Source organism: Haemorhous mexicanus, chromosome 13, assembly GCF_027477595.1.
Source record: "Haemorhous mexicanus isolate bHaeMex1 chromosome 13, bHaeMex1.pri, whole genome shotgun sequence".
Classification (NCBI taxonomy): Eukaryota; Metazoa; Chordata; class Aves; order Passeriformes; family Fringillidae; genus Haemorhous; species Haemorhous mexicanus.
In genome coordinates this window covers 14441796-14465545 of record NC_082353.1, presented here as the reverse complement: position 1 = coordinate 14465545, position 23750 = coordinate 14441796, and positions in this window count along the sequence as shown.

The following is a 23750-nucleotide window of genomic DNA, read 5'->3' as shown; positions in this document are numbered from 1 at the left end:
AACAGCATGGTTTGATAAGATGCTGTTCCCACATAAATTTCTGCTCATCTCTGGCAAAAATATGACACTAGAAATAGCCTGATTGTTTCTGTCTTAAATTTCAACCCCTTTTTCATGCCTGATGCCCAGACATGGCCTTTCCTTGCCTATGTACATATGCATCTGCTCAGGTGGCACAAAGCCTTACTTGCATGTCAGCAACATGCCTCTTGCACTGGGAGAAAGTACCTCTTTACACTTAATTCCCTTCAGTGAAGAGAACTGCCAGAAGGGGCAGAAACAGCTTCAGCCTTTGCTTCAACCTTTGCTTCTGCCTTTGCCTTGCCTCCCTGATCTTCTGCTTAATGGGAGAGACTTCTAAAGTTTGCTGTGAAGAGGAAGAAAATAATATTTTCTTCTCTCCAGATAAAGCAATGCCTTAACCTTCAGCAAGGAAGATTCAGACTAAATAAGAGTAAAACCTTCTAATGGCAAGGATGAGGGTTTCCTGGGGAGGCTGCAGGGATTCCACAGCTGGAGGCCTCCAAGCAGAGGCTGGATAAATATTTATCAAAAGTGGCATGGCCATGGCTGAGCTTTTCTGGGGGAAAGGACTAGAGAGAGTAAATTGCTGAGCTGCTGAGGTTCTTTCCAGTCTTTTGGTTCCATGAAGCAGGAAAGAAAATTTTCATGTAAATAAATAAATAAGTAAAACATAAAATAAAAAAATAAAGTCTTCCACTTCTGCTGCTCATGCTGCTGCTGTAGGGCACAGAGTCAGGATATGAATTACCTGTGTCAGGAAATGTGAGCTGAGCAGAACAGAAGAGGACAGAATATGCTTTCCCAGCTGGTACAAGTCAGCAGCTGTGATGTTACACAGTAGATCAGCTGCACTTTCTGAATGTCTTTACTGTCCTAAACCCAGCAATAGGGCACAAAGAGGGAACAGAAGCTCTGATATTTGTCTTCATGTGCTCATAGATTTTTCTGATGTTACCTTAACTTTCTGGGATGGTTAAAGTCATTCTTAGGAAACTTAGTTGACAGTTATTTGCTGAATTTACCTTTTGCTTCTCTTTGCATTTAAAACTTCCTGCTTTGGTTATTGTAAGTCTTATACACCCCCCTTGGTCTGCTCATGCTGTCCTTGTCACAGTAGCCCCATTTTGTATTTTGCATGGGCAGTTCATGTGCTTTGCCTGGCCAATAAATCTGAGAGGGAGAATGGTATCAAAGCTATAAAGCATCTTTCATGTTTCCAAAAGCCATTACTATGTAGAAATGGCTGCTGGGTGGACAACAAAGAGGGGAACACACTGGGCTGCCTCAGGAACAACCAGAGATGTACCCTTGACATCTCAATCTGCCTCCCTGTCCTGGGAGGGCAGAGCCAGCAGCTGGTCCAGCACACGTTCCCCCAGCTCTCTGGGGCAGCTGCTGCCCTTGAAGGAAGGAGCTAAACTCTGCTTCCTGCAGGGAGAGCCATTACCAGGTAGGGGGAAATGGTTATTTTCACTCCACAGCCTCCTGTCAGAGGTGTGGGTGGCAGCACAAGGATGCACCCCACAGAACAGAGAGCCCAAATCCCACATTCACTGAGCACTCCCATCCACGGATGCATGAGGTGGTTTGTTTTCAGGGAGTTGGCACAAAAAGAGCCTGTGGAAATTCACTCAGCAATCAGCACTTGTTTTTGGCAATGGCTGCTACCATAGCAGATGAGGCTTCTATGACCCCAGGACCATCCATCCTCTGGAAGAGCAGAGATGCTGTGAGCACAGGGTGAGGTAACTGGGCTTTTTCCATTATTTTGCCATGGTCCCAGCTGCTCACCAACGGCTGTTGCTCTTCTCTCAGTTGATTTGGAGCCAACTGCTTCTCATCCAGATCTTATTTCACCTGGAGAATGGCACTTGGTGGGTAAATCTGTGTCAGTCACAGGTCTGAGGAGAAGAGGAGCACTTTGAGGTCAGCAGGGTGTTGGAAACCTGGAAAGATTTGCAAATTTTTCTTTAAACTGACAGCCCACTCATGTGGATGTTGTCATTGCTGTAGGTCATGCATGTGTCCTGTCAGGTTGGGTGCCAGCCTGCAGGGACACTGGTTTGGGACTGAAATAATGGCAGTTTTCTGGCCTTGGGCTTGACTCTGTACCTGTGCCCAAAGAGTCCATCACAGGGGGAAAATGAGTACTGCAAAATAATTGAGGGTAATGCACTTGAGCTTTCTGAGGAGAGACTGGATCTCCCTCGGGAGAGAAGAGAGCATGAGGGAAGACAAGTGACTTGTACAAAACCACAGATACGGAGTGAAGTGAGCTGAGGACTGTGATTCCCAACATCCCACAGCACTGGTGTGGGAGATGGGCTCCAGGGAGATGTTTCTCCTGCTTTTGTGGCCAGGAGTAGCAGAGCTTGGCTGTGTGATGGCAGCCACTGAAGATTTGCTGCTGGGAGAAGGAAAGAAATTGCCTAATTTGTCAGCCAAAGAGAGACAAGCTGGGCAGTACTGGGCCAGATGGGAGCTGACAAAACCAGTATGGTCTGTATTGTGTGGGTATGGAAAATAGAACAAAAATTTCTAGAGGAGGAGTCTCCAAACTTTGTTGTGCTCATGTGAAAGCCAGTGCTGGAGGCCAAACGTGTGTAAACATAACTTAATTAATGATGAAGGTGGATGCCATACCTGACAGGATAAGTGATGGGAATGCAAGCTGAAAGCTTTCACTGGGGCTGTGTGTGGTATGCCTGTGCCAACACAGACAGTGATCAGTGGTCATAAAGCTGGTCTTGAGCCTGTTCTTAATTTCACAGTGTAGACAGACAGGGAGACAATCCTCAAATTAACCTGCCACCAGCACCACGTTCTTGCCAGTGGATGAGCTCCATGCAGGCAGCAGCACTGTTACTTCAACACAAAAATCTACAGCTTCAGGGAGATGATGTCTTGCACAGCTCACCTGCTTTAATATTCACTCCCTGAATTGCTCTCTTGGATGTGTTAATTCCAGAAGCCTTTGTCTGCTGTTCTGCTTTCCTCTCACAATGCCAGGAAAGAATAAATAACAGTGTAATGCCATGTGCAATGGTATAAATGCCCTCCAAAGAACAACTGCTGAGACTGTTGACATGGGAGCTTGTAAGAGAAACAAAGGAAAATATGCTGATTCTGCTGCTTTGCTGCCTTACTCATTCCCTGCCTGACTAAATGTTATTCCAGGGTTTCATTGCTCATGGTTTTCCAATGTTTCACTGAGGAATAAGAGTCATTGTTTAAGTTATGTTGGTGAATCTCAGGTTGCAGGGTATGAGGACTCACCCCTCCTCTATCAACCATCTGTCTAAACACGCTTTAATGAAGTACAGACATTAGGTGAGAAATGTCCCTTTTTTCTACAATATTCTACAATTGTTAAGTGGAGGAGAGATGCACAAACCACCCCTGGCTGCAGCACAGGGGCAGCATTGCCCACCCACCTGTCAGTTCTGCTCAGCATCACCCTGAGGGGGGATCTGCCTGCTGGAGGCACCAGCAGGACTGGATCCTCACCTGGTCAGAGCTGGTGTGGGACCACTGAGAACTGGGTCACAGCCAGGTCAGAATCCAGGAGGAGGTTGGTTTCAGAAAATAATGTAAAGATACCTGACATTTATGGGGGACTTAATGAAGGAGATCTGTATCACCCCACCATCATCCTCAAGTGGAAGAAGTGGAGGCACAGGAAAGTGTGTAACCCAAGGTCACAGAGTTGGCTGGTCCTGAAAACAAGCCTGGAGCCCAGGTCTGAGCATGGCTTGTTGAGACAAAGCAAAAATACTCCCTAATTCCTCAAATCCATAAGGAGCCCATAACCTTACAGGGCTGCCCCACTCAGGATGACTGCTCCCCGAGGTGGTTCTCCTCATTCATGTTGCACTGCAGAGCTAAAACACCACTGCCCTCAGTGCAAAATTCCAAGTGACACATATTCAAAAGATGGGCTGTGGAAGGGTTAACATATTAATTCACTTTAGAAGTGCATTCTCATGATGGCCATGATACCCCTGAGTCTTCTTTGCTCTGAAGCAGTTCATGTCTGGAGAGTTAATGGTATTGGATAAGTGTATTGCAGCAGAAGAAATTCCCTTGCAATTAATGACAGGAGATTAATAAAAGCTGGGAGCTTAAGGTGGTCGGCCCTCCATGCTTTCAGCCCTGGTGACAGCCAGTGCCATCACATCCAGGGCTCTCAGTGAAAACTTGACCCCTGATGGCTGCAAGGAGTAGATGATCCTAAGGGAACCCATGGAGAGGATGAGTCACCCCCACACTGAGCAGCAGAGAGAAATTCAAGGTCAGTGACGGAGTTTTGGAGCCACCTTCCCTGCTCCAGCTAGGTGTTTGCTTAAGACCCACAGTCTCTCTTTCCCATTTCACATTTTTATCTTCCCACCTAATTATCTAAGGCTTTAGAAAGTGGAGCAAGACTTAGCTCCAGAGACAGTGATGATAATAATAACTTGGCTTTTATCTGGTGCTGTCCCATGGTGGGAAGTGCTAGGCTGATCCTCAGTGCTTATTGATATTGGATACCCCCATGTATCAGTCTGGGAATTTATCAGGGTGCAAAAGCATTGGGCAATCATCTCCACTTAAAACTGCCAGGGAGCAGGACATTGCTGGGATGCAGGCAGCCAGACCAGGGGGGTTTGGCAGGGTTAAATGGGGTCTGGGCTCACAATCTGCCTCTGAAACAGAGGGACACAGAGCAGCAGAAACTTCAGGTGAGTCAGACTGGCTCTGGAGATTTACTGCAGAGAGGTTTTGGGTACTTGGCACAGGGTACATGCTGAGATTTTGTAGTCTGACTGGCCAGGTAGTGAACCCAGTGGCATTTTTGCATACCTGGGTGTCTCTCTTCGAGTGGGATCTGCAGAGGTTTCATGTTGGGTGAGATGAATCCAGAGCTCAACACTTATGTGTTGTAAACTTTGGGTAACCCCCAAGCAGGCTGAATCTTTCTGCCCAGGGTCAGTTTTACCACAGCCACTGACTAGGAAAGGAAATTCCTCCAGCCCTTGGAGCAGCTGCTGTCCTTCCCTCAACCTGGCTGCTCTGGCCACTCTTGGGGAAGAAAGGAGCAGCCCCTGTGCTTGGAAGTGGGGTGGGGTTTAATGGCTAAGGGGTCCATCTAGGGATTACCTTGGGTTGGGGAGGATTCTTGATCAGCCCTAAAATAGACAGATACAATCTGATCCACCACAGGCTTCCAAAGTCCCTGTGACAGCTGAATTAATTGCACAAAGCCTCTCACAACAGCAGCACCTGCACATGTAAAACTGAGTGGCAACTCCTGTTAACTGCATCTGGCAGTTTCAATAGAAGTGTCAACAGTCCATGCAAAGGTTATTGGAATTAAAGGGAATTACAGAATTGGTTTTAAAAGCTTAATAAGCTCATGAACTCAGAAGATGGGATACACAGGCCCTGGTTTTTAAAGCTGTTCTAGTGCATCCTTCTGGCAGAGGTTATTTCTTTGCCCATCTGTGAATGCTGAGCACAGAAAAGGCTCTTGGCAAATTCCTTTCACTCTTTCCTAGAGCAACATTGTTTACAAATTTCGTCTGAAGAGAAGGAAGACTTTAGAGTGAAAAAAGGTAACATTTATTGTGGGTGATGCAAAAGTCCACATCACTTCATGTCACAGGAATTTTGTCACTAATTTCAGAGACCTGACAAGCATTTCATTGGGTAGTCTGCTTATAAACAAAGTGCAGCACAGCATCAAAAAAGGACATATTTTCAATGGGTTTTGTTGAACTCCAGCCCTTGACAAGAAGCCTAAGACCCCTGAAATCAAAGGAATTTTTACTGATGATATCAGCAGGATTTCATCTGATAACAGTTGCCTGATTCTGAACTGGGTTCTGCAAACTTTTTATCAGCCAAGCCAGTTTTAGTGGCAAAGGGACTGTCCCTCCTCCAGAGGCTGCTTTCCTTCACAGAGACAGCAGAGATGAATAAAGGCTGCTCACTGGGGGAGAAATTCTCTGAAACTTCCCACATGCTCCCAAGCCAGGTTTCCTCATTCCTTCCTCTGCTGTGTAAATATCACACACAACACAAGAGCTGCAGAGGAAGTCTGGGTGCTCCCATGTAAGTGGAACTACTGGAGATTTACCAGCAGGGTAAATATGAAAAACGTCCTCCACCATGTGATGACAATGATGTGTCCTCATACCTGTGCATCTCACCTCTGAGCCAGAACCTTTGGTCCTTCCAAAATCCTCCCAGCTACTGCAAAACCAGACTGAGCTACCTACAGGGCACTCACAGGTTTGATGTGCACACAAACAAGACACAACATTGCACTCCAAAATCCTTAACAATCTGCAAACCCTTTTAATTAGAAGCACAAGAGATGCAAGTTCCACTGTGAGCTCCTCCCTGGGGATGAAGGGGTAAATGTTCAGCCTCCTCCCCATCAGCTCATCAATCTCTCGTGTCTGAGGTTGTCATCCTGAGTGTTTCTATTTTTTATGTTAAACAAAGAACAGATTTATGGGTAAACAGGCAAAAATAAGTAAAAGGAATGGAAATAAATTATCATCCTTCATTAGGCCACTCCCTGGGTCCTTCATGCAGACATGAAATATGCCACTGTAAAGTCTTTGTTGCTTTGCACGCCTGCTTCAGGAAACCACTTGCAAACATTCCCTTTAGTATTTCTCTTCATAAACTGAATAACTGAAACTTAAATTAGTATTTCTAACAGAGGCTGCAGGCAAGGAAATGCCAGCCTTCCTGGCCTGGGGCAGCAATGCCTCTTTCAACTCTTCAACAGCATAAAGTGAAGGCAGGGGACCACGGGCTGCTGGTTTCCAGCTACACTTTGGCACTCCTGTTCTGTGTAGCCTTGGGCACATAATTTAAACTTCCTGTGCTGGTTTCTTCTGTTGTAAAGCTGCAGGATGAATACCTGCCTTCCCTGCTGCTCTCTGCTGCAGGGGTTTTCTACAGCATAATAGAAATGGGTTCCATTTTATAGAAAAATGAGTTAAAGACCCAGGTGGTACCACTCTCCTTTTAGCACTGAGTTATGTGCCCATCAAGGCCAGCTTTGGGCAGTCAGGAGCATAAAGTAGCAATGTCATATTGCTTAGACACCTGGTAACTGCACCATTTGTAAAGTTTGCTCAATATTAGCAGGGAGACAGAGGAAGAAAGGCAAAATTTTGGTATATCTGCAATTTGTGCTTTGCTGCTTCCATTGAAAATTCTTCTTAAAGCAGCTGAAGGTCTGGTTGGCCTTGAATATTGGAAGAAAAAAGGGAAATCTCCTGCTTCCTTTTGATACAAGTCTCTTCCCTTTGAAAAAGTGCAGGGAAAAGACAAACATTTGGAATGTGCCTGTAATCTGTGCTCTTCCTCTCACCAACTGCCAGCAGAAAAACTAAATACACAACTGACAGTATTTCAATGAGTTTTTGAATTTTCAGAGTTGGAATAATGTCATCGCTGTGTAACATTGCCAGATTCTCTGATCTCCACAAAAATAAACTGTATACATAATGTTAGAGAACATTTCTCATTTGCAAAAATTTGCATCCCTAATATGAGCATTGGAAAGGCAGAGCTCACTGCAGGAGCTGGTGCTCAGAGCGTGCAGGGCTGCCCAGCACAGGCACCTGCTCACAAATGCTGCATCCCTGAAGGAGCAGGGAACAAATGAGGGGAAAAACGAGATTGCAGAGCCCCTTGGGGAAAGCTCCAACGAGTAACAGAGCAGGAGGGTGGGGTGGCTGTAGAGCAGCTGCCTTGTGCCTCTGGAGGATGTCAGGGCTGGAGCCATGGGCAGCAGCAGGGTTGTGCTGCCTGCTGGGTGACTCTGCTGGCTGTGTGTGACCTGGAGCCCAGCACGGCTGAGGAAAACATCCCACCAGGACCAGGACACCCAGGCTCAGCCCAGCTGTGGCATGGGGAGCCCCAGGGGTCATTTCATCACCTTCCCTGAGTGATCCTGGGAAATCCTGTGGCTCTGCTGGCTCCAGAGCAGAAAGAGCAGGTTGTGGTGATCCTGGCTAGATGAAGAGGAATTAGGGATTTGCTGTGGTTACCTCTGTGGGAGCTCCTTGGCTCTGTTTGGTTTGTTGGGGTTGAGGGACCCTCCCCTGGGCTGGGTCAGTGTCTCTGCTCTGTGCTCAGGTTTGGAGGCTGTAATGGCATCAGAGCACTGATCTGGATTCCTGCTTCATGTGTCTCCTTGCTAAAAAATGAGATTTTCAGCTGCATTTCTGCAAAATGTGTGGCTGTTATTTAAAGTCAAGGCTAATAAATGCAAAGCAGATGGGGAGGTGTCCTCTTCACCCCTGAGAGACGATTCCACCAGCTGCTGGCACACACAGCAGGTCACAGCTTGAGCAGAAACATTGATGTCCTCTCACACCTTTTGGGCTGGTGGGCAAGGACAAACATCTTATTTACCTTATTTATTTGTGCATAACAATTTAGGGATGAAAAAGTGAAAGGCATTATCTGAAATGAGCTTTGATTACTCCATTCCCAAAGAAGGAACAAACAAATTTTGCTTCCAGGCTCAGACTGTATGCCTGGTTCCAGTGCAGCCAACAATTTTTAAGGAAACTTCTTGAAGTGAAAGTTTTAATGAGTTCTCAACACCATATCACATCCCTTGGATTTGCATCATTTGAACCATATTTCTGGAGGTAATTTTTCAAAGTGTTGCACAGCACTTTATCTGCACGAATGCCTCTGCATGAGTGATTCATACTTCTAAAGTGTGGATGTACAAAAGGGGTCCAGGCATCTGAACAGAAAAGTGTGGCAATTTTCTTCTGTTTCCAGTGCCTTATCCAGGGAAGGTCAGTTTATCATTTGTTCAGGAGAAAATGGCACAACTGTTTTCACCCTCCCCTGGGACAAAGACTGTCTTGGACTGCAGAGTGTTGTGCCCTGCAGAACAGGCAGGCTGGGAGACTGCACTTCTGGTGTGTGTCCTGTGCAGAGGGATGCTCTGGGACCCTGTGAAATGAATGATGAATCCATGGCTAATCAGATCCTCAGCTTGCACCATGTCCAGGAACAGTGGAGCTGCCTTGGAGGCATTCGTTAAATTATTGTTTTGCAGGAGGCTGCCAGAGATCCTGAGGGTGGAGGTCTGCTCTTCCCTTTGCCTTCATCTCCCTTGTCTCTGGGGTATGTCCACAAACTGGAGTTTACTCTGATAGCTCCAGACAAAAAGGAAACCTTGGAGAGCACAGCAAAGTTTCATTCACTAATGTAGTCATGTCCAAAAAGAAAATAGCCCTCTTGTCCTGGAAATGGGTCTATTAAATAACTCTCCAGTGCTCTCCAGTTCAGTGTTCAGCCTGAGCATTTAAACCCTTTAAAACAACCAGGGAAGCCATCTGATTTTCCTGTGTCAGTAATGATGCTGCAGCTTTGAGAAATTAATTTCTTCCCCACTGCATGCTCTGTTTGAGAAATGATATCACATTGTGAGGTACTGCACCAAGCTCCACTGATCACATTGCATAACAGGATGCTGGCTAATGATCCAAGATAATAGAAGGCGAAAGCTGAATACATTTTTAAAAATCATCACATGGTACAAAATAATGCCAGTATTTGGTACTGTGCAGGAGAGGAGAAACCCTGCTAAATGTGCTGCCCAGATGCTCCATCAGAAAAAACACATTATCATAATCTAAACTTGAATGATTCTATGATTTATTTTTTTTAATGGTGGGAAAACGAAACACCTTAGGCTGGGTGCTCAGCAGGTGTAAATCAGCAGTGCTCCACTGGAGCTGATGGATCATTATTTTCTACTGCTGGAAGAGGAAACTAAGAATAGACACAGTCAGCAGCTAAAAGTTCTCCAGTCCCAAGCAAGTGCCTGCAACGCTGGCATCATTAACATCAAGCAGAAAAGCTGCCCTCACTGTGGATTTACAGCAAATTTCCCTCAAAGGCTGGGAACACCCAGAGCAGGGTCTGGGGGGGATCCAGCTGGTGCTGCTGGAGCGGAGCTGCCACGCTCAGGGAGAAGGTGAAACTGCTCCAAGGACACTGCAGCTGGCACCAGCCCTGCCTCGCCTCGCCTGACCCTGCCTGCCTGCCCACGGCTGTTGGAACCCAGGACATTGCTCTGACTGCCCTGCAGGACTCCAGACCCTGGCAGGGGGCTCAGAGACCTTGGCACGGAGTCAAAAACACCTGTGCCTTCGATTTTAGCCCATGGGAAAAATTACCAACTCTGTGTGAGGAGTTACAGACCAGAAGAGTTTGAGTAGAATAATAGTTAATTTGTTACAGGGTGAAAAAGTAGAATTTTGGGGTTTTAGAATGGGGGTTTAAGAGGCAAGATGGAGGAATCTGGGCGTGTCCTGTCCTTCTTCTTCTTCTTCTTGTCCTCCATCTTCTGCTGTGATGGTGGCACTTCTGGATTGGTTTAGGGCAGAGACAGACTGTCTAACATAGGTGATAGGTATTGGAAAGTAATTGCAGATAATGTACACATAGTTCTTAGTATAAAAGATACCACCACCCCAAGGGCAGGCAGTGTGCCCCAACCCGACCTGCTGGACAGACCTCAGCAGGTCAGAGAAGGAATGTAATCAATAAGAGAAAATAAACAGCCTTGAAAAGCAGAACTGATGAATCTCCACTTCTTCGGTCGTGGGGCTGGGAAAAAAGAGACTTTCCAATACCTTAGGAGCCATTTCAACCCCAGAAAACCAGAGAGGCAGGGGCTGCAAATTCCTCACCAGCACCACCGACAAGCTTCCCTGCAAATTCAAAACTTCATGGAAACCCAGGGATCCTGCACCTTCCAGAGCCTGGTGATGATCTGGTTTTACAAGGCTGAGCATGTGAAAATCAAGAGGAGAGGACAAGAGGAGAGAGGAGTGGCTCTGAGTCTCTCTGCCCAGTAAAGCAGCCCAGTCTGGTTTTGGCCCTTTGCAGTTCATTCTTCACAGCTCCTCGGGTGAATGGATTTGTTTTTCTCCTATGCAGAATAATCCTCAGATCTTCTATCAAAAAAAAATCAATCAAGAAGGAGTATGCTGGTTCAGTTTTCCCCTGGAAAATTTTCAGAGTAATTAGGAAGCAGAAAGAATACATATGGCCAGCCATATAGCTGGAATAATAATCAAGAACAGCAGGGGGGTGGGGAGAGAAAGAGTCAGACAGAGCTGCCTGTGAGACAGCCCGGGCTGTTTGGAAACTCTGTGCCCAAACAGCATCTGGTCAATTATAAGAAATGCATCAAATGAAATTCAAACTCATTCAGAAATGAATTAAGATGAGATGAAAAGGGAAACATTTGCAAAGTATCTAATTGGAATGAATAATTCAGTCCTACCTTACTTCTTCTAAATACTGTACAAATATTTACTCACTTCCCAGGCACAGGAGTGTGGTGGTGCCCACCTCACTGCTGCCACCACAGAGGGGTGTCTTGGGGTTATTCTCACAGCCTGGTGCATTGTGTGCTGCAGAGTAAGTCCCTCAGATTTCCAGTTTGCACAGCATTTATACACATACAACGTGCAACAGGAGGGAAAGTTGCCTTGTGGTACTATGCAGGAAAAAAACCAAAACCATCCAGTGGTAATGACAAGGCTGGAGGGTCTCACTGGAAGTGTGTCCTCTGTGTGCCTGGGCTGGGATCACTGCCCAAGCCCAAGCATCTCTCCTGCTTGCTTCGGAAAGCCCCTCCCCAAGAAAGCCCACAGATGTTCATCACCTGCAAAACTTGTTAGATTTAATGGGTGGCATTTGGGTACCAAATGGGGTAATCAAGGCCAGGAAAGAAGGAAAAGCCTGGACAGGTTCTCTTCAAAGAGATTATGACTCATGTAACATAGGTGTCCTTCTCCTCCCCTCCCTTGCAGTGTGTTGTTATTCAGGATGGTTCTTCTGCTTGTACTTGAACTCCTGCAAAAACAGTTTAATTTTAAACATGAACTTAAGCATCATCCTGAACCAGTGCTGTGCTTGCTCAGCACAGGGAAACAAGACAGCCTGCTATCAAAGAGTGGTTAAAGAGCAAATACACTCTGCAAGTGAGTGTTTAGTTTTAATATTTCCTCTACTGTTTCCCTGTCCCTGCAGGGTCAGGCACAGAAGCACACCTCCTGCACTGCAAGCTCATTAGCCTTATTTCATCTCTTGAAGGGGTGGATACAGATTCTGACATTTGCTGTGGAAAAGGCAGAACTTCAGCACCAACCTTGAGATTAATTGTTGACATTTCTCTCCCTTTTCCCTTTTGATGTTGAGGAAAAAAATAAACATATATGAAGATTTAAAGGGAGGTGAGTGGGAGCAGAGCAGCCCAGGGAGAGAAGAGCCTGGTGCTGCAGAGCAGAGGCCACCACGCTCCCCTGGGACACAAACTGCCTGGTGATTGCTCCTAACGAGAGAGCAACAGCAGTGGGGAGCGAGGTCAGCCTCACAGAGCCTGCCTGAATGTGGGAGGTGTCACAGAAATCACTCATCTCTCATTTCCCACTGTTCCCTCCAGCACATGGCTCAGTTGGGAGAAGTCCCTCACACCCCACGCCGGTGCTGCACGTGTGGAGCCAGCACAAACAGGGGCTGCCTTAATGCTGATTCTTTCTTGCCTCTTGCTGCTCTTCTGGAGGGCAAAAGGGAGGACCAGAGCTCCTTAGGCTGCTTTTGATGTTTGCAGCAGCCTGGATGAGAGTTTGTGTGGTTTGGTAACAATAGGCAAGGGCAAATTGCAGTTCAGAACCAACTAAACTGGGCTCATCACTTCAGTGCACTGTGCTGGGCAAGCAAAGGCAGGAGAAATTAAGGAGCAAACATAGCTTGAAAGCCTGGCCCTGCTGAAATGGGTACCAAACAACCAAGCTTCAGAAGGTGCAGGATTTCCATGGGAATAACGTCCATCTTCTGCCCCATGGCAGTTCCAGGGCTCAGAACCCTGCCTCAGAAGGATGGCATGGGGCAGGGTTTGTTCAGCCCTGAACCCAAGTGCTAAGGCAGGATTCATCACAGCTTTAAAGTCCTGTATTGGTGCAATGAATGAATGCCTGAAACCAGATTATCAAAATTTTATCCATTTTGGACCTTCCTCTGAAGTAGCAGAAAGATAAAATATATTGCTTCATTGTAGGTCCATAATTAAGATTTTTTCTTGTTGCACGTCCTGCTGGTTTTCAGCCAGCACAGCAGTGTCAGAGCCTCTCATTGCCTCTAACCATGCCTGTCAGGCACTTCTTTCAGCACTGGAGCTGAACCTGCCCCAGGAAACAGCAGATGTTTGCCAAATGTGCCCTCCCAGAGCATCCCCAACCTGCCCATGGGTTGCTGCCACATGGCACTGACACCATGAAAGTCAAATGGTGCCTTCAAACACAGACTCACTCCCAGGCAGGACCTGCCTCGTGCAATGGAGTAGCACCAGGTGTGATCTTTCCCTGATAAAACACTGTGGATAAGGATTTAATCTTCCCAAGAACAGGAAAATTCAAAAAAAGTTGCTAGAAGGATTAAGAATCTAAATCTTTTAATGAGGAAAAAAAATTATCATTACTGCTACCGTAGCAGACAGGAAGACATTGCCAGACAGTAAATCTGTTGTGGTGGTTATTGCCATTTAATATTGAGTCAATATAAGTAATGTCTTGGAGCCTTTCCACATAAACTGATAAAAGAGCCAGGACTTGGGCTGCTCTCCAAGCAGCAAATAGTTTGAACTTGAGATTTCTGCAATATTTTTTCTCACTCTTTGTTGAGGAGGAAAGGGTAGACTTAAAGGCTAAGGCATTTGCTGGAGAACTGGATTGAAATCTTGGCTCTGGCTTTGGCTTCCTATGTGACCTTGGGCAAGTCACTTAATCCCTCTGAATTGCTGTACAAGGGAGATCCCCCTTCTGCCACCCTGGGTGATTTATTAAGGGTATCTCAGATACAAGTTTGCTCTAATTATAGTTAGCAGTATCTCAGTTGCATCCAAGATCTGGTGCCTTCTTGGATTTGGAACACAGGAGGCATCTGTGAAAACCTATATATTCCATAAAATTCAGTTCACAAGAATCTTTTAAATCTCTTTAAAAAGAGACCTTAAATCTTTGACCAATTCAGAAAAATCTGCTAGTGAATGTAGCCTGTGGGGTGATGCTGGGGTGCAGCACTCAGCCCCAGCCACCTCCTGCAGCTCAGGCTGAGCAGTAACAGGGACATGATGAGACTAAGATCTGTCTTTGCTGCCTTAAGAAATCTTTGCACTTTCCCTTGTTCAACATGCACACGAGCTCAGCTCAGCAAAGATGTCTAATGGGGTAAACTTGGCACTGCACTCAGATAAAACTGTCCCAAAGGGAAAACAGCCTAAATCTTTCTGGTTTGAAAAAGCCTCAGTCAAAGGTTTTTGTCAAGATATTGAATTGATGTAGCAGTTTAACCGTTATTTAATATTTATATATTCATGTCTAGCATCCAAATAGGTCAGGAACCTATTGTGCTCCATAAGGCACAGGCACATTCACAGGCACCGAGCCCCAGCCAGTTTCAAAGGCACCACTGACACCTCCAGACTGTTGCTGCATCCCAGTACTTGCCCAATGGGAAAAATGGGGGTTGAAGGTGTTGCTTAACACAATGAAAACCCTTTGTGGTTTCACTGGAGCATTCAGATTATTGAGTTTTCTCTGTAATTCTGTGTTTGAAAGCTTATTTCAGACAAGGAAGTCTTCTGAATTGGTGGCTTTTCACTCCTGTCTCAGTGTGAGCAAATTCTGTGTTTTCATCATGACCCAGCCATGCTGTACTCAGGGCTCTGCTCTGGGACTGTTCCAGGAACTGTTTACATTTCTGTTTTCCCTTTCTTATGCCTCTCTCTGCCCCCAAACCTGTGCTCAGGTTGTTTACATGCTCTTGTACATGACTGCATGCAGACATCCCTGTATTTTTATACAACAAATATATTTCTAGGATATAAATATAAATGGGATGATGCTGGGCTCTGACTAGTCTGGTGTTGTTGTGCCTGCACATTAATTTAGCAGCCCAGACCTTTGTGGCCCTTCAATCAGTGGAGGCAGAATATGCCCAAAGGGAGCTGTGAGCATGCAAACTCCTGGCAGAAGGGAAAGGGAAAAAGAAGGAAGACAAACCATCTCTGGGCATGGCTCCTCCTTGATAACAGCACAGCAGATGGCAGAGGGTTACTAGACAGCAGTTTCTTGAGGCTTAGCATAAGCCAAGAAACAATAAAAGAAAAGGGGGAAAAAAGAAGATAGAAAAAGGAATTTAAACAGATTGTCGTGTCACTGTTTTATTCCTGCCACCTCAGCAGGAAATTAATCACATAATGTCATGTAAAAAAGATCACCCTAAAGGTCCAGTGTGAAAATGGCTCTGCCTGAGGGCAGGAGTGAATCAAACCTCAAGGGAAGGACAAGGAAATGAGGATGAGGGAGGGCAGGACTGGCTGTTCTAGGAGTGGGGAGCAGCTCATCCAGCCAAAACCCAGGCTCAGATCTGTCCCTTCCATGAGTCCATGGCTCTGAGAAGTGGGAGAAAAGAGCTGCAAAGTTGGCTTGGGGAGCTGAAGCTCCCCTGGGAAAGGGTGTGTTTGCCCTGGGTGGGGGTGGCAGACTGGGGGCTGCAGCAGGGGAGGGGAGAGGGGTTTGTGGGCTGCAGGATCCTGCCAGGAATCAGCATCTTGGCATGGCAGAGGAGTAAATGGACCGTTCCCTTAATTGCAGATTTACAGCCAGGATGGGTACTGAGGAGTCCATATTTCTTCAGAGGAGCTGGATGGCCGTGGAGAGAAGGCTCCCTGGAGAGATATCTGGGATATGGATGGACGTTACCCATAAATACAGGGAAATAAGTTTCCCATTAGACTGAAATCCAGTGAGGCGGCATGAATCACCTGAAACATGCATATAACTCTCCCTTATATATCACCTCTGCTGAAGCATTAATTAACCCATAACATCCATCCCTAGACACTCTAAAAGATCTCATTCCTCGCTCTATTCCAGCCCAGCAGCTGGAAACACACAACAATGCTCTGGGTCAGACCACAAGCCCTGTGTTTGGTACTGCAAAAGGCTGCAGTGAGTCCTCCACTCTTCCTCTGGGAAGTGGCTAAGGACCTGTGGGACCACATGGCCCAGGTGAAGGGGTGGATTTGAGGGATCTCCTTGGTTCTTTAGGGTGCCCATATGCTCAAACATTTTTCATGTTCAATGCTACTTCTGATGGCAGAACCTGCTAAGCCCAAGAGACCTGCCTGAAATGTGATTATTTTTCCTTTTCATTTATTGGCTTTATACAACTCTACCATAAAAAATCATGTTGGCTCGCATTAGATTGCACAGATTGTTTTGAACTGGACTTCCAATGACAGAGAGGCAGCTGAAAGAGCAGAGCAAGGGAAATAAAGAAAAGGCACAAAGCAAATAAAAGGGCTGTTTAAGGCGGCTGCATCCCCAACTGGAGCTCCTAGTACTTGTCTTGGTGCCAGGAGAAGCAGAAGCCAAAAGCAGAGAAAGAAAAGAAACTAAGTGGAAAAGAGAAATTAATCCTCAAGTAAGTGAGAACAGGTGCTTCATTTGGGCTGTTGGATGTGAATGTGCTGCAGTTGGTTGCTCTATCGACAGGGGAGTTCAATAAGCGAGTCTGGTGCACTGATGACAGAGCTCAGAGAATGAAAACCCATGTAAATTAACTCCCTTCCACCAGACTGTGCTTTATTAAAAAGCACAAGTTGTCAAGGCGATACCTTGAAGGTCACAGCTCCAGCAGCTTGGGCAAAAAACCCTCAAACCTGAACCTCCTGAATGCCTTGTGTAACTAAAGGGACTTGAGTTACAGCCCTTTATTCTTCCTTCTGCTGACAGGAGCCTGGTGCCTGCCTGACTCCTGTGGTGAGAATGTGCTTGCTCAGATCTCCAGGCCATGAGGAGAGATGAAGGAAAGGTCTCCAGAGCTTCCTGCCCCACCGGGAGGGTGGCAGAGGAAAGCAAGCCTTTGCTTGGCAGGACTCAGCTCCAGAGCCATGCTGCTTCTCCTAGGGCACCTGAACCACTGCTGGAAGTGCTGTAAGGATCTGCTAAAATGAGCCAACAACAGATTGCTTCCTCTGCTCTCGGAGTGAGGAAGCAGCAGATCAGGAATGGCACCTCCCAGCAGGGTCTCCAAGCAGCAATCCAAGCAGCATCCCTTGGTTTCAGTTTGCAGCTGAAGGAATAGCCTCCCCCAGTGGGCTGCTCCTGTTGAGCTGGGGCCTCAGTGGGGCACCCCAGGCCGTGGTGTGGCTGATCTCTGCTGCTGCACACCAAGCCACAGCATCCTGACTCCCTTTGGTACGCAGTGATGTCTCAGAAAAGAGTTAAGAGCATCATGTCAAATATAATTATGAGACAATAACAGCCTATTAGTTCCAGTGCCTAATTTTAAGCCTCAGACTGTCTAAAAACCCTCACTCTGTTTTTAGAAGAGCTGTCAGCTCCTCAAGTTATAAATAAGAAGCATAGAGAATGGATAATCTCTGCTTGTCCTAGGGCCAAATACCACCTTCCAGAAAAGGTAGAATTCCCATATCATCATTTATTCATTGAAACTTTAATTTCTGGCTAAATGTAACCAATTTCCCCAGGGATGAGCAGGCTAACACAAGGACTTTATCTGCTTTGACTCTGAGCAGCTGCAGTTCCTTGAAGAGGCAAAAGTGCAGGAGAGAAGCACCATGCTCTGAGCAGCTCAATCCATTCCTCACTTATCCCAAATCTGAGCAGTTCTTCCTTCCTCCAAAACACCCCCTCTTTCATCTCCCACCTCTGTGCACTCTTGGCTTCCTGTACTTCCCCTGACTGTTTGCTCTGGAACATCCTGGGTAATTTCAGGTCAAATTATCTAGAGAGAAAAAGCTAATTGGTCATGTGGGCATGAGCTGATAGCAAGGTTTTTATTGTTTGAAAGTCTTTAGTTAATGTTATACATATGCAAATAAAACCTTTTAATTTTAAAACACTGTTTGGATAACTGTAATAATTTTCTACACTAAATACACCCCCAACAAGTCTGTGATGTAGAGCTGACTATTGTATATATGAATGATGCATCAAAAGTAGCCCATGTACTGAGTCAGGATATCTTCCACTAATGAAGTCCCTAAAGAAATGCACCACAGACCTTCTGAGCTGAGATATTATGATGGCTTGGATATATCAAGAGATAGCTAAAATGGTATTAGATATAAGATCTTGCTGGTAAAATTCACCAAAGAAGCACATAAACATCAAAGAGCCTTAACTCATAACCGCTGTAAAATATTCTTATGTTTGGATTGATAAGAAAGTAGGGTAGTGCCCTAGATGCATAGCTATGAGGAGTAGTGTGGCCTTAAACTGTTGTGCCTTTGTCTTATGGAATTACAAACATTTTGAAATTAATAATTTGTTTTCCTGGCAAAAAACCCCTCATTTTTAATTTGCAAACCTCCAGTGTGTGGTCAAATATAGCTGATTTTTCACTGTTGACCAAATGCAAATAATGTTCAAATACTAGTAATGCTCAAAGGTTGCACATTAAATTGATCTAAAAAGTGTCTGATGTTTGCTCTCAAAATACTCCTACTCATAAAGCTATATCTTTATCTGATCAGATCTTACAATTTGAACATAGACCCTGTCACAAACCATTCCACATGATGAAATCATAAGTTCCCATCTTATTTCTTATCATGAAATAATTAGAATATTTCATTTCTGCACACTGAGTCGCAAACAATGATAAAGAGCCAGTAATTCAATTAGAAAGCAGATTATTTTTTTAATGAGCAGCTATGCATTATGATATCAGTATTCGAGCATAATGTTAAAAAGTAAATGTTTGCAGGCTTGCTAGCAACTATGCTGAGCTCTCTGGAAAATATTGACTTTTTGGTGCTCGGCCTGGAATGTCTCTGGTTAAGCTGCGGGTCCCTGCTCTGCAGGGTGCTCAAGATAACATATTCAGGTCACATTTGGCAACAGAAAATTCAGTGGTTATGGAAACACATTTCAGTAGCAACTCTTTGTGTGCTTTCCAAACCTCCCTCACGCTGGAGGTGCTGGGAGTGCTGAGCACCTCCACGCCTGCTCCTGGGGAGGCCACCTGGCACCACACAGCGAGGAGCTGAGCCTTGTCTTCTGCCTGCCCTGTGCCCCTTCCCCTGAGGAGCAAAGCAACCCCTGATCTTGCATTCTGGGTCTGTCTCCTCCCAAGAATTCCTGGGGCCAGCGCGGCACGGCTGCGGGAAGGGCTCTGCTGCCTGTGCTTCAGCACGTGGCGCTGGAAAACAAAGTTAGCAGAATGAAGCTTTTAGCTATAAATTGCAGGTATTAAAGATCCATGTGATAATTGTCTTATCTGGCTCCAAATGTGCTTATGATGCTGAGAGAGGACAAATTGGATTAGGCCTGAAACAGGCTCTTCCATTTTCATAAATTACTCGGCAAAGCAGCGAGGGCTCGGAAATGTGAGCACCTTTGCTTTTGACAGGCTGTGATTTTGTTAAAGGATCTTGTGGAAGAGAACAAGCAAACAACCAAATTGAGAAAGGTCTTTTTAGGAGAAAGGGACTGAGAGTTAAAAGCCAAAGTGGCAAAAAGTCAAATTAAAGTAGCAAAGCTACAGCTGAAGAATGGGGAGAATATTATAGCGAATATCCCCAATATAGGAGAATTTTTGAAGGTATGATTACCAGAGAAGAACTAATCTGTGTTCCTCAACTCCCATAATCCGGAACCCTCAGGTCCAGATATTTTTCTCCCCTCAGTTCTCTGCACTTTGCTGTTGTTTGTTGGTACAGGCAGTGGTCAGCTCTAGTCTTCTGCTGCATGGCACCAGTGAGGACAGTTGTCTTTGCCCCCAGTACCCTGAAAGTCACAGGAAACAAAATATTTCATTGAGTTTCTTCAGCCTGGAGTTCACTTTTGCCCTGATCATGTTGGCTAAGTGATGACTCTGACAGAAGCCACCACCCAGGGGCAGCACCATCAGCATTATGAAAAATATTGGACCTGGTCTGTGCCCCAGTGGCGCTAAGGAAATGCAGTGGGAAAATGTTATTTTACATGTATTATTCCAGCTGTTGAAAGGCAAGTGGGAACAAAAGTGACAGGAGATCCAAATGGGGTTTTAAACCAGGGAAGCTCTTGCAAAATACAGTAAGGAATTCAAAGTAGCTGTAATAAATATGGAAGCTTTTAGGGCTCTGGTATACATTACATCTTGAAAGTGTTTGGTTAGCGATGTGCCATATCCCTGACACAGATGATTTTTTCATTTCCCCATCTTCCTTACACTTTCAACCCCTCTTTTTGGAGAAGAAAGGCTAAAATATTTATCTCAGAACAGGCTCCTGAATTCATAAAATATATTTTAAGTTATTTCTCCCCTTTTGCCAGCTCTTTGCAAAAACTGCTTGGTAAGATCTTTGGAGATCTTGAGTGGATTTTCCTCTGATTGGTTTGCTCACAGGGCTTATTGTTGAGCATTATTGGTTAAAAAAACCCACAAACTTTTAGAAAGAGAAACTTTGAAAGGAAACTACGACAGAACAAGGAAAGGGTTAGCAGTAAGGGACATACTGAAAATATAACAAGGATCCCACAGCAGCAAGGCTGGATCTTCATTTGGAAAACCTGCTTTTGCAAGTTTGTGGTGGCTCTGGGACAGTCCCACCCACAGGGGTCCCCAAGGGACTAGGGATGACCCAGCTGATCCCACTTTCTTCTGCTCACCTCCCACTCGTGCAAAGAGAAGCCAGGCTAATACAGGTACTGAAATTTTACTATCTTCAAGGCTGCTCTGTCTAAAGCCAACTACTTTCATTTTTAGGGCAGTAAATTGCTGGCAGCAGAGAATAAAAAGAGTGAACTTTCTTTATTAGCCTGAATTTTCTTTATGGGTCTGCCAAAGAGCTGGGATTTTTCCATTCAGTTCTGGCTCTCTTCATGCTCCCTCCCTATTTTCTGCTGATTTTTCTTTGCCTGCAAGCATAACTAAAGTCCTTAAAAATTAGTGTGGGGATTGTCTAGAGTAAGCAGGTGGGTGGCAGGGAGATACAAAGTCATTGGCACCTGGCAACACAACTGCCATTGACCAGCTGAGCAAATACACAATTTATTGCTGTTTTTTTTTCGAGTTGGGAGAGAATTGAACATCAGAGGCTCACAGTTTCAGAATAATCCTATTTATGTATTAGGAATTGATATGAAAAATCCTGGTTTCACAGACAAGGAAACCAGAGTAAGAAGCAGTGTTGCTATGCCCAGCACCCACTGTGACCCAGCAGTGGCCTCCAAAAGCTTCATTCCAGGCTGTCCTGCAGCCTTGTTTGTGCCATCATCTCTGTAATGCATCTCTTGGTCCTCTTCTCCTCTTTCTCACGCACTTAGAGCCCCCCTTGCTCATCACACACACACATACATATTCCAAGCAGTATCCTTTCTTAGTGAAACCCCTTTACCCACATCATTCCTGCTCCCAAGTGCCTTGGCAGGTGTCCTTGGGGCAGTGTCTGGGTGTATTTTGGGGAGGGCTTCACACAGACCGAAGGAAACAGTCCATGGAGCTGAAGAGAGCAATTAGAGACAAATCCAGCAAGGAGAGGGTGCTCTGCTTAAATCTTTGCGTGTTTCCCTCATTCATTCCCCCTAAGGCAACATCTTCATTGTGGTCTTTGCTCCTACACAAGCCCACACATCATTATAGTTGTTTACATACTATCACTAGCAATAATAATAATAGCTAAGTAATAATTCTTCATTTGAATGTGATGAACGGCTGCATCTCTCAGTGAAAATAAATACATGGGGAAGGGGAAAATACATCATTGTTACTAGCAAATGAGGCATAGTGCAAGAAATTAAAGTATCTGGCTTATGGAAAATCAGGGAAAAACAACTTTGCAAGGAAGTGTTAAACCAAGTCATAAAGGATCATTTATTGAACATAAGAGAAATTAATAGGGAATAGGGAAAATTAAGAGAGATAAATGTTTGCTGATGTTCTGTTTAAGTGAATACCAGCAGGCATAAAATTAGAATTCATATAAGAAAAGAAGTCACAGTTTCATTCTTCAGCTGACACACTGAATTTGTACAGGTTTTTACAGTTTTTTTACAGTTTTCTACATTTTTGAAGGGTAAAACCCATCCCATCGGGAGAGACCTCAGCAGTGCCCAAAGATTCAAATGCCCAGCTCTGTAATAGAGCAGATGAAGCTAGAATTCCCCTTTTGGAAACTGCAGGAAGATTTATGCATATCTCTGCCCTGAGCACATTTAAAGCAGAAAGCCCCGAGCTCCACGCACACCGCAGCTGCGAAAGGCACGCCGAGGAGAACACGAATGTGCCACAACACAGCTTCCTCTGCTGCCAAGCTCCCAGAGCTGGGCCAGCACCCTCCCAGCCCCTGCAAATATTCCACAGGGCAGCAGTCCTCCTCTGCCAGCAGTTCCTCTATCACTTGTGCAGCAACCAAAGGGAGAAGACAGAGTAAAACCTCCCACCTGGGTGGGAGCACCTCGGTGCTCTCCCTCTGTGCCAGGCGCTGGCAGCACCCTCCCTGCTGGCCAGGTCTCACTCCCCGTGCCCTTTGACAGCCCTGCTGAGCCAGGCAAAGCTGAGGATTTCAGGGGTTAACACCCTGTCAAAGTTCAAGGGCAGTTCAGGGAAATGCTCCCAGCAGAGAGCTAATAAGGCAGATCTGAGCCTGCTCAAGCTCAAGGTTTTAGGAGGAAAGGAAGGAGTGGAAAGCAGCCTGTTTGCTTGGGAAGGGAGACATGGGCTAGGAAGAGAAGAGGTCAGTGATGGGTCGTGTTATGTGCTGCTCTCACAACTTGCAACACTTAGCCTTGGCATTTTCAGGTTTGTCAGGTCCATGGCCAGACTGGTCCCTCTCTGCTTTGGGCAGAGATGATTTTGCTCAGACCAGGCTGAAGGGTCACTGGCTCCAGCTCTCACCTCCCTGGCCCCTGCTGGTCTCCCCTTTTCCTCCTGCAGGGGCAGTTGTGCTGTAGTGGGGACAGAAAGGGTGCTGGGCAGAGGGAGATGGAACCATTAGGGCTCTTGAGTGCTCCAGGCATCTGGAAAGTCAGACAGATCTCTGGTGGGATCAGGTTCTAGTTTTCAGTGCTTAGATGTTTTGGTTTTATCTGGTGATGTGCCAGTGAGAATTTAGCTCTCTCTCTGAAGCTGGTGTAGCTGGATTCATGACTGTGACAGAGCTTTCTGTACCAGCAAGGGGGGGAAGCAAATAGATTGGAAATATTCATTTAATAGCACTCTAGAGCAGCTTGTCCACAAACTGCTGCACAGCCAGAATATGTAGTGGTGAGAGGGCATAATGTTTCAACTTTATTTTTTTAATTGCTTACAAGCTCATGCTGAAAAACTCTCATGCTTGTACTCTCTAGTATAAATATGTCAATATTGAAATCATGCTGTTATTATACTTCTAAGTATTTTTCTATAAAGAGGCTGCAGGATGTCTCTGCCAGCATCTGTCTTGAAGAGTTGAGTTTTATCACAGCAGAAAGCAAGAACCTAAGACCTGTTTCATCAAAAGCAGTCTATATTTCTGTTTAATGTTTTTCTTCCCTTCCTGAACTGTTTACAAATGGCAATTTAGCCCTTGGTCTCTGTTAAGATGTTTCAGCCACAAAGCCATCAAAGATGGCCAGAAATGCTCCTTTCTTTTTTGCATTAGAGATGAATTATGTTGTTTGAAA